The sequence below is a fragment of the Eriocheir sinensis genome, unplaced genomic scaffold (genome assembly GCF_024679095.1).
Source record: "Eriocheir sinensis breed Jianghai 21 unplaced genomic scaffold, ASM2467909v1 Scaffold363, whole genome shotgun sequence".
NCBI classification, from domain to species: Eukaryota; Metazoa; Arthropoda; class Malacostraca; order Decapoda; family Varunidae; genus Eriocheir; species Eriocheir sinensis.
In genome coordinates this window covers 171,535-192,783 of record NW_026111680.1, presented here as the reverse complement: position 1 = coordinate 192,783, position 21,249 = coordinate 171,535, and positions in this window count along the sequence as shown.

Below are 21,249 nucleotides of genomic sequence, written 5' to 3'. Positions count from 1 at the left end.
TATTTGTAGGAAAATAAATATACAAAATACATAAAATTACGAAAATATGAATAAAATATATACAAAATACACACAATTAATTTCAATTTGTATGAAAATAGATATACAAAATACACATATAATTAGTTAAATTTGTATTTAAATACATGTACAAAATTCACATAAAATAATGTAAATTTGTATGAAATGAAAACAAATTCACATAAAATAACGTACATTGGTATAAAATAGATATACAAAATATACATAGAATAATGTAAAATCGTATCAAAATAAATACACAGAATATCAATAAAATAATGTAATTTTGTATGAAAATAAAGATTCAAAATACCCATAAAATAAAGCATATTTTTATAAAAATACATATACAAAAATACACATAGAATAGCTAAATTTGTATTAAAATTAATATACAAAATGCACGTACAATAAGGTAAATTTGTATTGAAAAAATATGTAAAATGCACATAAAACAATGTATATTTGTTTCAAAATATATATACGAATACACATAAAATAACGTATATTTCTATAGAAATATATATACAAAATACACATGAAATGACGTAAATACGTATAAAAATATATATACACAATACACATTAAATAATGTAAATTCGCATCAAAATAAATAAACAAAATATCAATAAAAGAATGTGTATATGTATGAAAATAGATATACAAAATACACATAAAATATTGTAAATTTGTATAAAACTATACAAAAATACACAAAAAATAATTTAAATTTGTATAAAATATATATACAAAATACACATGAAATTAGGTAAATTTCTATTGAAATACATATACAAAATTCACATCAAATAATGTAAATTTGAATAAAATTATATAAACAAATACATTTAAAATAACGAAAATTTGTATGAAATATACACATTAAATACACATTAAATAATGTAAATATGTATAAAAAAATATATACAAAACACAAATAGAATAATGTAAAATAGTATCAAAATAAATACACAGAATATTAATAAAATAATGTAAATTTGTATGAAAATAAAGATGCAAAATACCCATAAAACAACGCATTTTTTTAAAAAATATATATACCAAAATGCACATAAAATATTTAAATTTGTATTACAATAAATATACTAAATGCACATACAATAAGGTAAATTTGTATTGAAATAGATATGCAAAATACATATAAAACAATGTAAATTTGTTTCAAAATATATATACGAATTCACATAAAATAACGTAGATTTCTGTAAAATATATATACAAAATACACATAAAATGAAGTAAATACGTATAAGAAAATGTATACAAAATACACAGAAAATAATGTAAATTCGTATCAAAATAAATAAACTAAATGCCAATAAAAGAATGTTTACTTGTATAAATATAAATATACAAAATACACATAAAATAACGTAAAATTGTATAAAACTATATACAAAAATAAACAAAAATAATTAAATTTGTATGAAAATAGATATAGAAAAGATACATAAAATAAGCTAAATTTGAATTGAAATAAATATAGAAAATACATAAAATAATGTAAATTTGTATCAAAATATATATTCAAATACACATATAATAACGTAAATTTGTATAAAAATATATAAACAAAATACACATTAAATAATGTAAATACGTATAAAAGATATGTACGTAATGTAAAAATTGATAAAATTAAAGATGCAAAATACCCATAAAATATCTTTTTTTTTTTTTTTTTTTTTTTTTACAGCAAAGGAGACAGCTCAAGGGCACAAAAAAGTAAACATTAATAAAAAAAAAAGCCCGCTACTCGCTGCTCCTAAAAAGAATCCAAAGAGGTGGCCGAAAGATAGGTCAGTTTCGGGAGGAGAGGTGTCCTGATACCCTCCTCTTGAAAGAGTTCAAGTCGTAGGCAGGAGGAAATACAGATGAAGGAAGATTGTTCCAGAGTTTACCAGCGTGAGGGATGAAAGAGTGAAGATGCTGGTTAACTCTTGCATAAGGGGTTTGGACAGTATAGGGATGAGCATGAGTAGAAAGTCGAGTGCAGCGGGGCCGCGGTAGGGGGGGGAGGCATGCAGTTAGCAAGTTCAGAAGAGCAGTCAGCGTGGAAATATCGATAGAAGATAGAAAGAGAGGCAACATTGCGGCGGAATTTAAGAGGTAGAAGACTATCAGTATGAGGAGGAGAGCTGATGAGACGAAGAGCCTTTGCCTCCACTCTGTCCAGAAGAGCTGTGTGGAGCCCCCACACATGAGATGCATACTCCATACGAGGGCGGACAAGGCCCCTGTATATGGACAGCAACTGTGCAGGGGAGAAGAACTGGCGGAGACGGTACAGAACGCCCAGCCTCGAGGAAGCTGATTTAGTAAGAGATGAGATATGAAGTTTCCAGTTGAGATTTTGAGTTAAGGATAGACCGAGGATGTTTAGTGTTGAGGAAGGTGATAGCTGGGTGTTGTCAAAGAATAGTGGATATTTGTTTGGAAGATTGTGTCGAGTGGATAGGTGGAGAAACTGTGTTTTGAGGCGTTGTAGGACACCAGGTTCTTCTTGCCCCAATCGGAAATAATAGTAAGGGCTGAGGCTAAGCGTTCTGCAGCCTCCAGCCTTGAGTCGTTAAGTTCCTAAAGGGTGGGTCTTCTATTAAAAGAAGTTGAATAATGCAGAGTGGAATCATCGGCGTAGGAATGGATAGGACAGTTCGTTTTGGAAAGAAGATCATCAATGAACAACAGAAAAAGAGTGGGAGATAGGACAGAACCCTGTGGGACACCACTGTTAATAGATTTAGGGGAAGAACAGTGACCGTCTACCACGGCAGAAATAGAACGGTCAGAAAGGAAACTGGAGATAAAGGTACAGAGAAGGATAGAAACCGTAGGAGGGTAGTTTAGAAAGCAAAGATTTGTGCCAGACCCTATCAAAAGCTTTTGATATGTCCAGCGCAATAGCAAAAGTTTCACCGAAACGGCTAAGAGAGGATGACCAAGAGTCAGTTAGGAAGGCAAAATCACCAGTAGAACGCCCCTTGCGGAACCCATACTGGCGATCAGATAGAAGGTCTGAAGTGGAAAGGTGCTTTTGAATCTTCCGGTTAAGGATTGATTCAAAAGCTTTAGATAGACAAGAAAGTAAAGCAATAGGACGGTAGTTTGAGGGATTGGAGCGGTCACCCTTCTTAGGTACAGGCTGTATGAAGGCATACTTCCAGCAAGAAGGAAAGGTAGATGTTGACTGGCAGAGGCGAAAGAGTTTGACAAGGCAGGGTGACAGCACGGAGGCACAGTTTTTAAGGACAATAGGAGGCACTCCATCAGGTCCATAAGCCTTCTGAGGATTGAGGCCAGAGAGGGCATAGAAAACATCATTTTGAAGAATCTTTATAACAGGCATAAAGGAGTCAGAGGGGGGATGAGTAGGAGGAATATGCCCAGAATCGTCCAGAGTGGAGTTTTTAGAAAAAGTTTGAGAGAAGAGTTCAGCCTTAGAGATAGATGAGACGGTAGTGTTGCCGTCAGGACTGAGGAGTGGAGGGAAAGATGAAGAAGTGAAGTTGGAGGAGATGTTTTTGGCTAGATGCCAGAAGTCACGGGAAGAGTTAGAGAAAGCAAGGTTTTGACATTTTCTATTAATGAAAGAATTTTTGGTTAGTCGGAGAATAGATTTGGCACGATTTTGGGCAGAAATGTAAAGTTCATAATTAGCATTAGTTTGAAGGCTCTGGTATCTTTTGTGAGCTACCTCTCTATCATTGACAGCACGAGAACAAGCGTGATTAAACCAAGGCTTTTTAGGGTGAGGAGTAGAGAAAGAACGAGGAATGTATGCCTCCATTCCAGAGACAATCACCTCTGTGATGCGATGAGCACACAATTAGGTGTCTCTATCCTGGTAGCAATAATCATTCCACGGGAATGGAAAAGTACATCCTCAGGTCGTCCCACCGAGCTGAAGCAAAATGCCAGAAGCATCGCCTCTTCGGTGGGTCCAGAGGGTGTACAGGAGCGATAGGACAGGATGCAGAAATAAGATTATGATCGGAGGAGCCCAACGGAGAGAACAGTTTGACAGAATAAGCAGAAGGGTTTGAGGTAAGGAAGAGGTCTAGAATGTTGGGCCGATCTCCAAGACGGTCAGGAATACGTGTAGGGTGCTGGACCAACTGCTCTAGGTCGTTGAGGATAGCAAAGTTGTAGGCTTGTTCACCAGGATGGTCAGTGAAAGAGGATGAAAGCCAAAGCTGGTGAACATTGAAATCTCCTAGGATGGAGATTTCAGCGAATGAGAGTGGGTCAAGATGTGCTCCACTTTAGAATTCAAATAGTCAAAGAATTTTACATAGTTGGTAGAGTTAGGTGAGAGATAAACAGCACAGATGTATTTAGTAATAGAATGACAGTGAAGTCTTAACCAGATGGTGGAAAATTCAGAAGAGTCAAGGTCGTGGGCACGAGAGCAAGTGATGTCGTTGCGCACGTAGGCGCAACATCCAGCTTTGGATTGAAATTTAGGATAGAGATAGTAGGAGGGAACAGAGTAGAGATTGCTGTCAGTAGCCTCAGAAACCTGTGTTTCGGTAAGGAAGAGAAGGTGAGGTTTAGAGGAGGAGAGATGATGTTCCACAGAATGAAAATTAGAGCGAAGACCGCGAATGTTGCAGAAAATGAGAAGAAATATATATACAAAAATACACATAAAATAATTAAATTTGTATTAAAATAAATATACAAAATACACATATAATAAGGTAGATTTTTATTGAAATAGATATGCAAAAAACACATAAAATAATGAAAATTTTTATCAAAATATATACGAATACACACAATAAAATTACGTAAATTTTTATGAAAATATATATACAAAATACACATAAAATAATGTAAATACATAGAAAAATATATATAGAAAATACACATAAAATAATATAAACTCGTATCAAAATAAATAAACAAAATTTCCTCTAAAAGAATGTATATGTGTAGGAAAATATATATACAAAATACAAATAAAAAAAAAAAATTGTATAAAAATAATACAAAAATACAGAAAAATAATTTAAATTTGTTTGAAAATAGATATGCAAAATACAAATGAAATTAGGCAAATTTTTATTGAAATACATATACAAAATACACATAAAATAATGTAAATTTGTATGAAAATATATAAACAAATACACATAAGATGACGTAAATTTCCGTAAAATATATGTACAAAATATACATTAAATAATGTAAATATGTCTAAAAATATATATACAAATTATACAGAATAATGTAAAATCGTATCAAAATATATAAACAGACAATCAATAAAATAATGTAAATTTGTATAAAAATAAAGATGCAAAATACCCATATAATAACGCATATTTGTTTAAAAATATATATACAAAAATACACATAAAATAATTAAATTTGCATCAAAATAAATATACAAAAGGCACATAAAATAAAGAAAATTTGTATTGAAATAGATATGCGAGATACACATAAATAATGTAAATTTGTATCAAAATATATATACGAATACACATAAAATAGAGTAAATTTCTTTGAAAATATATATTCAAAATACATATAAAATTATGTAAATAAGTATAAAAATATATATATCAAATACACCTAAAATAATGAAAACTCGTATCAAAATAAATAAACAAAATTCCGATAAAAGAACGTATATTTGTAGGAAAAAAAATTACAAAATTCACATAAAATTACGAAAATTTGAATAAAAATATATACTAAAATATACAAAATTAATTTCAATTTGTATGAAAATAGATATACATAATACACATATAATTAGTTAAATTTGTATTTAAATACATGTACAAAATACACATAAAATAATGTAAATTTGTATGAAATTAAAACAAATTCACATAAAATAACGTTCATTTGAATGAAATATATATACAAAATATACATAGAATAATGTAAAATCGTATCAAAATAAATACACAGAATATCAATAAAATAATGTAAATTTGTATGAAAATAAAGATGCAAAATGCCCATAAAATAAAGCATTTTTTTATGAAAATACATATACAAAAATACACATAGAATAATTAAATTTTTATTAAAATTAATATACAAAATGCACGTACAATAAGGTAAATTATTATTGAAAAAATATGCAAAATGCACATAAAACAATGTATATTTGTTTCAAAATATATATACGAATACACATAAAATAACATATATTTCTATAGAAATATATATACAAAATACACATGAAATGACGTAAATACGTATAAAATATATACACAATACATTAAATAATGTGAATTCGCGTCAAAATAAATAAACAAAATATCAATAAAAAAATGTGTATTTGTATGAAAATAGATATACAAAATACACATAAAATATTTTAAATTTATATAAAACTCTTTTTATAAAAATATATATTCTAAAATAATAAAAATTTTAAATTTGTATTACAATCAATATACAAAATGCACATAAAATAAGGTAGATTTATATTGAAATAGATATGCTAAATACATATAAAACAATGTAAATTTGCTTCAAAATATATATACCAATACACATAAAATAACGTAGATTACTATAAAAATATATATACAAAATACACATTAAATGAAGTAACGTATAAGAAAATGTATACATAGTACACATAAAATAATTAAATTTGTATTAAAATAAATATACAAAATACACATAGAATAAGGTAAATCTATATTGAAATAGATATGCAAAATAAACATAAAATAATGTAAATTTGTATCAAATCATATACGAATACACACAATAAAATAACGTAAATTTTTATGAAAATATATATAAAAAATACACATAAAATAATGTAAATGCGTAGAAAATATATATACAAAATACACATAAAATTATGGAAATTTATGAAAATAAATGAACAAAATTCCACTAAAAGAATGTATATTTGTAGGAAAATATATATACAAAATACAAATAAAATAACTAAAATTTGTATAAAAACATATAAAAATACATAAAATAATTTAAATTTGTTTGAAAATAGATATGCAAAATACACATAAAATTAGGCAAATCTGTATTGAAATACATATACAAATTACACATAAAATATTGTAAATTTGTATGAAAATATATAAACAAATACACATAAAATAGCGTAAATTTATATAAAATATATATACAAAATATACATTAAATAGTGTAGCTGTGTATAAAAATATATATACAAAATACACATAGAATAATGTAAAATCGTATCAAAATAAATAAACAGAATATCAATAAAATAATGTAAATTTGTATGAAAATAAAGATACAAAATACCCAAATAATAACGCATATTTTTACAAAAATACACATAAAATCATTAAATTTGTATTAAAATAAATATACAAAATACACATACAATATGGTAAATTTGTATTGAAATAGATATGCAAAATAAACATAAATAATGTAAATTTGTATCAAAATATATACGAATACCCATAAAATAGAGTAAATTTCTATGAAAATATATATTCAAAACACAAATAAAATGATATAAATAAGTATAAAAATATACATATCAAATACACCTAAAATAATGTAAATTCGTATAAAAATAAATAAACAAAATTACGATAAAAGAGGCAAGATACACATTAAATAATGTAAATATGTATAAAAAAAATATATACAAAAAACAAATAGAATAATGTGAAATCGTATCAAAAGAAATACACCGAATATTAATAAAATAATGTAAATTTGTATGAAAATAAAGATGCAAAATTCCCATCAAATAGCGCATTTCTTATAAAACTATATATACCAAAATACACATAAAATATATAAATTTGTATTGAAATAAATATACAAAATGCACATACAATAAGGTAAATATGTGTTGAAAGAGATAAGCAAAAATACATATAAAACAATGTAAATTTGTTTCAAAATATATATACGAATACACATAAAATAACGTAGATTTCTATAAAAATATATATACAAAATACACATAAAATTAATAAATACGTATAAAAATAGATATACAAAATACACATACAATATGGTAAATTTGTATTGAAATAGATATGCAAAATAAACATAAATAATGTAAATTTGTATCAAAATATATATATATATATATATATATATATATATATATATATATATATATATATATATATATATATATATATATATATATATATATATATATATATATATATATATATATATATATATATATATATATATATATATATATATATATATATATATATATATATATATATATATATATATATATATATATATATATATATATATATATATATATATATATATATATATATATATATATATATATATATATATATATAATGCATTAAATAATGTAAATCAATCAGTAAATAAACAAAATATCAATAAAATAATGTAAATTTGTATGAAAATATAAAAAAAATACCTTTTTTTTTTTAATTTGTGTGAAAATAAATATACAAAATACACATAAAATTAGGTAAATTTGTATTGAATACATTTACAAAATACATAAAATAATGTAAATTTGATGGAAAATATATAAATACACTTAAAATAACGTAAATTTGTATAAAATATATAAAAAAATACATATTAAATAATGTAAATATGTATAAAACAATATATACAAAACACAAATAGAATAATATAAAATCGTATCAAAATAAATACACAGAATATTAATAAAATAATGTAGAATCGTATCAAAATAAATAAACAAAATACTAATAAAAGAATGTGTATTATATATATATATATATATATATATATATATATATATATATATATATATATATATATATATATATATATATATATATATATATATATATATATATATATATATATATATATATATATATATATATATATATATATATATATTCATATAAATATACAAAATACAAATATATAACGAAAACTTATATAAAACTATACGCAAAAATACACAAAAGTAGTTAAATTTGTGTGAAAATAGATATACAAAATACATGTGTATTTTGTATATTTATTTTCATACAAATTGAAATTATTTTTGTTTATTTTTTTATATATTTTCATACAAATTTTCGTTATTTAATGTGTATTTTGTAAATTTATTTATTCTACAAATATACGTTCTTTTATCTGAATTTTGTTTATTGAATTTGAAACGAATTTACCTTATTTTGTATACTTATTTTCATAGAAATTAAAATACTTCTGTGTATTTTTGTATATAGTTTTATATAAATTTACGTTATTTTATGTGTATTTTGTATATTTATATTTATACAAATACACATTCTTTTATTGGTATTTTGTATATTTATTTTGATACGAATTTAAATTATTTTATGTGTATTTTGTATACATTTTTTTTATACGTATTTACTTCATTTTATGTGTATTTTGTATATATATTTTTATAGAAATATACGTTATTTTATGTGTATTCGTATATATATTTTGAAACAAATTTACATTGTTTTATATGTATTTTGCATATCTATTTCAATACAAATTTACCATATTGTATGTGTTTTTTGTATATTTATTTTAATACAAATTTAATTTTTTGATGTGTATTTTGGTATATATATTTTTATAAACAAAAAAAATGCGTTATTTTATGGGTATTTTTATAAATATTTTGATACAAATTTACATTATTTTATGTATTTTGTATATACATTTCAATTCAAATTTAGCTTATTTTATCTGTATTTTGTATGTCTATTTTCATACGAATTTAATTACTTCTGTGTATTTTTGTATATAGTTTTATACAAATTTACGTTATTTTATGTGTATTTTGTATATTTATATTTATACAAATACACATTCTTTTATTGGTATTTTGTTTATCTATTTTGATACGAATTTACATTATTTTATGTGTATTTTGTACACATTTTCTTATACGTATTTACTTCATTTTATGTGTATTTTGTATATATATTTTTATACAAATCTACGTTATTTTATGTGTATTCGTATATATATTTTGAAACAAATTTACATTGTTTTATATGTATTTTGCATATCTATTTCAATACAGATTTACATTATTGTATGTGTATTTTGTATATTTATTTTAATACAAATTATTTTTTTCATGTGTATTTTGGTATATATATTTTTATTAAAAATGCGTTATTTAATGGGTATTTTGCATCTTTATATTCATACAAATTTACTTTGTTTTATTAATATTCTGTGTATTTACTTTGATACGATTTTACATTATTCTATTTGTGTTTTGTATATATTTTTTTATACATATTTACATTATTTAATGTGTATTTTGTATATTTTAAAACAAATCTACGTTATTTTATGCGCAACTGTTAAAATATTTTGATACAAATTTACATTATTTTATGTATTTTATATATATTTCAATACAAATTTAGTTTATTTTATGTATATTTTGTATATCTATTTTCATTTGTATCAAAATAAATCAACAAAATAGCAATAAAATAATGTAAATTTGTATGAGAAAACATATACAAATACATATAAAATAACGCATATTTCTAAAAAAAATATATATGTACAAAAATGCACATAAAATAAAGTAAATTTGCAAATTTGTATTGAAATAGATATGCAAAATACATATAAAACAATATTAATTTATTTCAAAATATATATACGAAAACACATAAAATAATGTGTATTTCTATAAAAATATATACAAAGTACACATAAAATGAAGTAAATACGTATAAAAAAATGAATACAAAAAATACATAAAAATCGTATCAAAATAAATAAACAAAATACCTGTAAAAGAATGTGTATTTGTAAAAATATAAATATACAAAATACACATAAAATATCGTAAATTTGTATAAAACTATATACAAAAATACACAGAAGTAATTAAATTTGTATGAAAATATGTATCCAAAATACAGCTAAAATTAGCTAAATTTGAATTGAAATGTACATCAAAATACATAAAATAATGTAAATCTGTATCAAAATATTTATACAAATACATATAATAACGTAGATTTGTTTAAAATATATAAACAAATACACTTAAAATAACGTAGATTTGTTTAAAAATATATAAACAAAATACACATTAAATAATGTAAATATGTATAAAAGAATATATACAAAACACAAATAGAATAATATAAAATCGTATCAAAATAAATACACAGAATATTAATAAAATAAAGTAAATTTGTATGAAAATTAAGATGCAAAATACCCATAAAATAACTCATTATTTATAAAAAAATTTATACAAATACACAAATAAAATATTTGAATTTGTATTAAAATAAATATACAAAATGCACATACAATAAGGTAAATTTGTATTGAAATAGATATGCAAAAATATATAAAACCATGTAAATTTTTTAAAAATATATATACGAATACATAAAATAACGTAGATTTCTATGAAAATAAATATACAAAATACATAAATGAAGTAAATACGTATAAAAGGTATATAAAATACACATAAAATAATGTAAACTCGTATCAAAATAAATAAACAAAATACTAATAAAAAATGTATATATATATATATATATATATATATATATATATATATATATATATATATATATATATATATATATATATATATATATATATATATATATATATATATATATATATATAAAATATAATTTGTATGAAAATAAATATACAAAATACACATGTATTTTGTATATATATATATATATATATATATATATATATATATATATATATATATATATATATATATATATATATATATATATATATATATATATATATATATATATATATATATATATATATATATATATATATATATATATATATATATATATATATATATATATATATATATATATATATATATATATATATATATATATATATATATATATATATATATATATATATATATATAAAAAATACAAATAAAATAACGAAAATTTATATAAAACTATACGCAAAAATACACAGAAGTAGTTAAATTTGTTTGAAAATAGATATACAAAATACATGTGTATTTTGTATATTTATTTTCATACAAATTGAAATTATTTTTGTTTATTTTTTTATATATTTTCATACAAATTTTCGTTATTTAATGTGTATTTTGTAAATTTATTTATTCTACAAATATACGTTCTTTTATCTGAATTTTGTTTATTGAATTTGAAACGAATTTACCTTATTTTGTATACTTATTTTCATAGAAATTAAAATACTTCTGTGTATTTTTGTATATAGTTTTATATAAATTTACGTTATTTTATGTGTATTTTGTATATTTATATTTATACAAATACACATTCTTTAATTGGTATTTTGTATATTTATTTTGATACGAATTTACATTATTTTATGTGTATTTTGTATACATTTTTTTATACGTATTTACTTCATTTTATGTGTATTTTGTATATATATTTGTATAGAAATATACGTTACTTTATGTGTATTCGTATATATATTTTGAAACAAATTTACATTGTTTTATATGTATTTTGCATATCTATTTCAATACAAATTTCCCATATTGTATGTGTTTTTTGTATATTTATTTTAATACAAATTTAATTTTTTGATGTGTATTTTGGTATATATATTTTTATAAATAAAAAAATGCGTTATTTTATGGGTATTTTTATAAATATTTTGATACAAATTTACATTATTTTATGTATTTTGTATATACATTTCAATTCAAATTTAGCTTATTTTATCTGTATTTTGTATGTCTATTTTCATACGAATTTAATTACTTCTGTGTATTTTTGTATATAGTTTTATACAAATTTACATTATTTTATTAATATTCGGTGTATTTATTTTGATACGATGTTACATTATTCTATTTGTTTTTTGTATATACTTTTTTATACATATTTACACTATTTAATGTGTATCTTGCATATATATTTTATACAAATTTATTATCTATTATCTATTTTCATAGAAATACACATTCTTTTCATGATATTTTGTTTATTTATTTTGACACGAATTTACATTATTTGATATGTATTTAGTATATATATTTTTATGCGTATTTACATAATTTCATATGTATTTTGTATATATATTTCTATAGAAATCTACTTTATTTTATGTGTATTCGTATATATATTTTGAAACAAATTTACATTGTTTTATATGTATTTTTGAATATCTCTTTCAATACAAATTTACCTTACTGTATATGCATTTTGTATATTTATTTCAATACAAATTTAAATATTTTATGTGTATTTTGGTAAATATATTTTTATAAAATATACGATAGTTTTTGGGAATTTTGCATCTTTATTTTCATACAAATTTACATTATTTTATTGATATTCTGTGTATTTATTTTGATACGATTTTACATTATTTTATTTGTTTTTTGTATATATACTTTTTATACACATTTACATTATTTAATGTGTATATTGCATATATATTTTATATAAATTTACGTTATTTTAAGTGTATTTGTTTATATATTTTCATTCAAATTTACATCATTTGATGTGTATTTTGTATATGTATTTCAATACAAATTTACCTAATTTTATGTGTATTTTGTATATTTCTTTTCAAACAAATTTAAATTATTTTTGTGTATTTTTGTATATAGTTTTATACATATTTAGGTTATTTTATGTACGCATTTACATTATTTAGTGTGTGTTTTGTATATATATTTTTTTGCAAATTTACTTTATTTTATGTGCATTTTTGTACATATATTTTTATAGAAATTTGCGTTATTTGTATATGTTTTCTCATATAAATTTACATTATTTTATTGCTATTTTGTTTATTTATTTTGATACGAATTACATGATTATATGTGTATTTTGTACATATTTTTTATACGTATTTACATTACTTAATGTGTATTTTGTTTATATATTTTTAAACAAATCTACATTATTATATGTATTTGTATAAATATTTTGATACAGATTTACATTATTTTATGTATTTTGTATGTACATTTCAAATCAAATTTAGCTCATTTTAGCTGTATTTTGTATATATATTTTCATACAAATTTAATTACTTCTGTGTATTTTTGTATATAGTTTTATACAAATTTACGATATTTTATGTGTATTTTGTATATTTATATTTATACAAATACACATTCTTTTACTGGTATTTTGTTTATTTATTTTGATACGATTTTTATGTATTTTTTGTATTCATTTTTTTATACGTATTTACTTCATATTATGTGTATATATTTTTATAGAAATCTACGTTATTTTATGTGTATTCGTATATACATTTTGAAACAAATTTACATTGTTTTATATGTATTTTGCATATCTATTTGAATACAAATTTACATTATATTATGTGCATTTTTTATATTTATTTTAATACAAATTTTAATATTTTATGTGTATTTTGATATATATATTTTTATAAAAAATGCGTTATTTTATGGTTATTTTGCATCTTTATTTTCATACAAATTTACATTATTTTATTAATATTCTGTGTATTTATTGTTGATACGATTTTGCATTATTCTATTTGTGTTTTGTATATATTTTTTTATACATATTTACATTATTTAATGTGTATTTTGTATATATATTTGATACAAATTTACGTTATTTTAAGTGTACATGTTGATATATTTTCATTCAAATTTCCATTATTTTATGTGTATTTTGTATATGTATTTTAATACAAATTTACCTAATTTTATATGTATTTTGTATATTTACTTTCATACAAGTTTAAATTATTTTTGTGTATTTTTGTATATAGTTTTAAACAAACTTAGGTTATTTTATGAGTATTTTGTATATCTATTTTCATACAAATATACATTCTTTTATTGATATTTTGTTTATTTATTTTGACGAAAATTTAAATTATTTAATGTGTATTTTGTATATATATATATATATATATATATATATATATATATATATATATATATATATATATATATATATATATATATATATATATATATATATATATATATATATATTTTATACGTATTTACATAATTTCATGTGTATTTTGTATATATATTTCTATAGAAAACTACGTTATTTTATGTGTATTCGTATATATATTTTGAAACAAATTTACACTTTTATGTGCATTTTGTATAATTTTTCAATACAAATTTATCTTATTGTACGTGCATTTTGTATGTTAATTTTAATACACATTTAATTATTCTATGTGTTTTTTTGTATATGTATTTTTAGAAGAAAATGCTTTATTTTCATACAAAATTACATTATTTTATTGATATTCTGTGTATTTATTTTGATACAATTTTACATTATTCTATGTATATTTTGTATATATATTTTATACAAATGTACGTTATTTTATGAGAATTTGTTTTCATTTCACACAAATTTACATTATTTTATGTGTATTTTGTACATATATTTAAATACAAATTTAACTATTTATATGTGTATTTTGAATATCTATTTTCATACAAATTGAAATTTATTTTTTTGTTTTTTTGTATACATTTTTATTAAAATTTTCGTAATTTTATGTGTATTTTGTATATTTATTTTCCTACAAATATACGTTCTTTTCTCGGAATTTTGTTTAGTTATTTTGATACGAATTTTATTTTTTTTAGGTGTATTTGATATATATATTCTTATACTTATTTGAATAATTTTATATGTATTTTGAGTATATATTATCATAGAAATTTACTCTATATGTTTTACAAAAAAACACAAAAATAATTTAAATTTGTATGAAAATAAATATACAAACTACACATAAAATTAGGTAAGTTTGTATTTAAATACATATACAAAATACACTTAACATAATGTAAATTTGAATGAAATTATATAAACAAATACACCTAAAATAACATTAATTTGTATAAAATATATATAAAAAATACACATTAAAAAATGAAAATATGTATAAAAAAATATATACCAAACACAAATAGTATAATATAAAATCGTATCAAAATATATACACAGAATATTAATAAAATAATATACATTTGTATGAAAACTAAGATGCAAAATACCTATAAAATAACGCATTTTTTATAAAATTATATATACCAAAATACACATAAAATATTTGAATTTGTATTAAAATAAATATACAAAATGCAAATACAATACGGTAAATTTAAATTTAAAATATTTTTGTGTATTTTGTATAGTTTGATACAAATTTAGGTTATTTTATGTGTATTTTGTATATCTATTTTCATACAAATACACATTCTTTTATTGATATTTTGTTTATTTATTTTGACGCGAATTTACATTATTTAATGTGTATTTTGTATATATATTTTTATACGTATTTACATCATTTCATGTGTATTTTGTATAGTTTTAAACAAATTTATACTATTTTCGGTGTATTTTGTATATATATATATATATATATATATATATATATATATATATATATATATATATATATATATATATATATATATATATATATATATATATATATATATATATATATATATATATTTATACAAATACACATTCTTTTATTGGTATTTTGTTTATTTATTTTGATACTAATTTCCATTATTTCATGTGTATTTTGTATACATTTTTTATACGTATTTACTTAATTTTATGTGTATTTTGTATATATATTTTTTTAGAAATCTACCTTATTTCATGTGTATTCGTATATATATTTTGAAACAAATTTACATTGTTTATATGTATTTTGCATATCTATTTTTGTGTATTCTGTATTTATTTTTGTTATACATAGAATAATGTAAAATCGTATCAAAATAAGGACACAGAATATCAATAAAATAATTTGAATTTGTATGAAAATAAAGATGCAAAATACCCATCAGAAAAAACATATTTTTTTTAAATACATATAAAAAAATACACATAGAATAATTAAATTTGTATTAAAACTAATATACAAAAGGCACACATACAATAAGGGAAATATGTATTGAAAAAAAACGCAAAATACAAATAAAACATTGTAAATTTGTTTCAAAATATATATACAAATACACATAAAATAACGTATATTTCTATAGAAATATATATACAAAATACACATGTGTATAAATATATATATATATATATATATATATATTTATACACATATATATATATATATATATATATATATATATATATATATATATATATATATATATATATATATATATATATATATATATATATATATATATATATATATATATACGTATATATATGTATATATATATATATATATATATATATATATATATAAATATATATAAGTATATATATATATATATATATAATACATATTAAGTAATGTAAATTCGTGTCAAAATAAATAAACAAAATATCATGAAAAGAATGTGTATTTGTATGAAAATAAATAATAGATAATAAATTTGTATAAAATATATATGCAAGATATACATTAAATAATGTAAATATGTATAAAAAAAATATATATACAAAAAACAAATAGAATAATATAAGATCGTATCAAAATAAATACACTGAATATTAATAAAATAATGTAAATTTGTTTGAAAATAAAGATGCAAAATTCCCAACAAATAGCGCATTTCTTATAAAAATATATATACCAAAATACACATAAAATATTTAAATTTGTATTGAAATAGATATACAAAATGCACATACAATAAGGTAAACTTCTATTGAAAGAGATATGCAAAAATACATATAAAACAATGTCAATTTATTTCAAAATATATATACGAATACACATAAAATAACGTAGATATCTATAAAAATAAATATTCAAAATACACATAAAATTAAATAAATACGTATAAAAAAATGTAAACAAAATACACATAAAATAATATAAATTCGAAACAAAATAAATAAACAAAATACCAATAAAAGAATGTGTATTTGTATAAATATAAATGTACAAAATACACATACAAAATAAACATAAAATAAGGTAAATTTTTAATGAAATATATGTACAAAATACATATACATATATATATATATATATATATATATATATATATATATATATATATATATATATATATATATATATATATATATATATATATATATATATATATATATATATATATATATATATATATATATATATATATATATATATATATATATATATATATATATATATATATATATATATAAAATACCATGAATTTATATATAATGATATATTCAAAATAAATATTAAATAATGTAAATGCGTATAAAATATATATAAAAGTACATATAAAATAATGTAAATTGCATCAATATAAATCAACAAAATACCAAATAAAATAATATATATTTGAAAGAGAATAGATTTACAAAATACACATAACCTAACTAAAATTTGTATTGAAATATATACAAAAATATATAAAAATAGTTTGCGTTTGAATGAAAATAGATATTCAAAATACACATAAAACTAGGTAAATATCTTTTGAAATATATATACAAAATACCCATAAAATATTGTAAATTTGTGTTAAAATATATAAACAAAAACACATAAAATAACGTAAATTTATTTGAAAAATATATACAAAATACACATAGAATAATGTCAAATCGTATCAAAATGAATGAGCAGAATATCAATAAAATAACGTAAATTTGTATGAAAATAAAGATGCAAAATACCCATAAAATAAAGCATAATTTTATAAAAATACATATACAAAATTCACATAGAATAATTAAATTTATATTAAAATTAATATACAAAATGCATATACAATAAGGTAAATTTGTATTGAAAAAATATGCAAAATACACATAAATGTGTAAATTTGTTTAAAAATCTACACACGAATACACATAATATAACGTAGATTTCTATAGAAATATACATATATATACAAAATACACATGAAATGATGTAAATACGTATAAAAATTTATATACAAAATACACATTAAATAATTTAAATTCTCGTCAAAATAAATAAAAAAAATATCAATAAAAGAATGTGTATTTGTATGAAAATAGATATACAAAATATTCATAAAATAACCTATGTTTGTATAAAACTATATACAAAAATGCACAAAAATAATTTAAATTTGTATGAAAATAAATATTCAAAATACACATAAAATTATTTTGTACATCTATTTTATACAACTGTACGTTATTTTATGTGAATTTGTTTTTATTTCATACAAATTTACATTATTTTATGTGTATTTTGTACAAGTAATTAAATACAAATTTAACTAATTATAGTTGTATTTTGTATATCTATTTTCATACAAATTGAAATTTATTTTTTTGTTTTATTGTATATATTTTTATTCAAATTTTCATAATCTTATAAAAATATATATACGAAAATACACATAAAATTTTTAAATTTCCATTGAAATAAATATACAAAATGCACATACAATAAGGTAAATTTGTATTGAAACAGATATGCAAAAATACATATAAAACAATGTAAATTTGTTTCAATATATATATACGAATATATATATATATATATATATATATATATATATATATATATATATATATATATATATATATATATATATATATATATATATATATATATATATATATATATATATATATATATATATATATATATATATATATATATATATATATATATATATATATCTATATATATATATATATATATATATATATATATATATATATATATATATATATACAAAATACATAAAATTAAGTAAATACCTATAAAAAATGTATACAAAATACACATAAAATAATGTAAATTCGAATTAAAATAAATAAACAAAATACCAATTAAAGAATGTGTATTTGGATAAATATTATAAAATTATTATATTATTATATTATTATATTATATTATATTATTATATTATAAAATAAGGTAGATTTGTAATAAAATATATGTACAAAATACACTTAAAATAATGTAAATTTATATGAAAATATATATATAAAATCACATAAAATACCATGAATTTGTATAAAAATATATATTCAAAATAAATATTAAATAATGGAAAAGCGTATAAAAATATGTATACAAAGTACATATAAAATAATGTAAATTCGTATCAATATAAATCAACAAAACACCAATAAAATAATATATATTTGAATGAAAATAAATTTACAAAATACTCATAACATAACTAAAATTTGTATTAAAATATATACAAAAATACATAGAAATAATTTGAGTTTGTATGAAAATAGATATGCAAAATACACATAAAACTAGGTAAATTTCTTTCGAAATGTATATACAAAATACCCATAAAATATTGTAAATTTGTGTCAAAATATATAAACAAATACACATAAAATAACGTAAATTTATGAAAAAATATACAAAATACACATAGAATAATGTCAATTCCTATCAAAATGAATGAGCAGAATATCAATAAAATAACGTAAATTTGTATGAAAATAAAGATGCAAAATACCCAAAAAAGTAAGAATATGTTTATAAAAATACAGATACAAAATACACATCGAATAATTAAATTTGTATTAAAATTAATATACAAAATGCGTATATAATAAGGTAAATTTGTATTGAAAAAATATGCAACATACACGTTTACTCATACAAATTTATATTATTTTATTGGTATTTTGTTTATTTATTTTGATACGAATTACATGATTATATGTGTATTTTGTACATATTTTTATACGTATTTACATTATTTAATGTGTATTTTGTTTATATATTTTCATACAAATTTACGTTATTATATGTGTATTTGTATAAATATTTTGATACAAATTTACTTTATTTCATGTATTTTGTATATATATTTCAATTCAAATTTAGCTTATTTCGTGTGTATTTTGTATATATTTTCATACAAATTTAATTACTTCTGTGTATTTTTGTATATAGTTTTATATAAATTTACGTTATTTTATGTGTATTTTGTAAATTTATATTCATACAAATACACATTCTTTTATTGGTATTTTGTTTATTTATTTTGATACGAGTTTACATTATTTTATGTGTATTTTGTATACATTTTTTTATACGTATTTACTTCATTTAATGTGTATTTTGTATATATATATATTTATAGAAATCTACGTTATTTTATGTGTATTCGTATATATATTTTGAAACAAATTTACATTGATTTATATGTATTTTGCATATCTATTTCAATACAAATTTACCTTATCGTATGTGTTTTTTGTATATATATTTTAATACAAATTTAATTTTTTGATGTGTATTTTGGTATATATATTT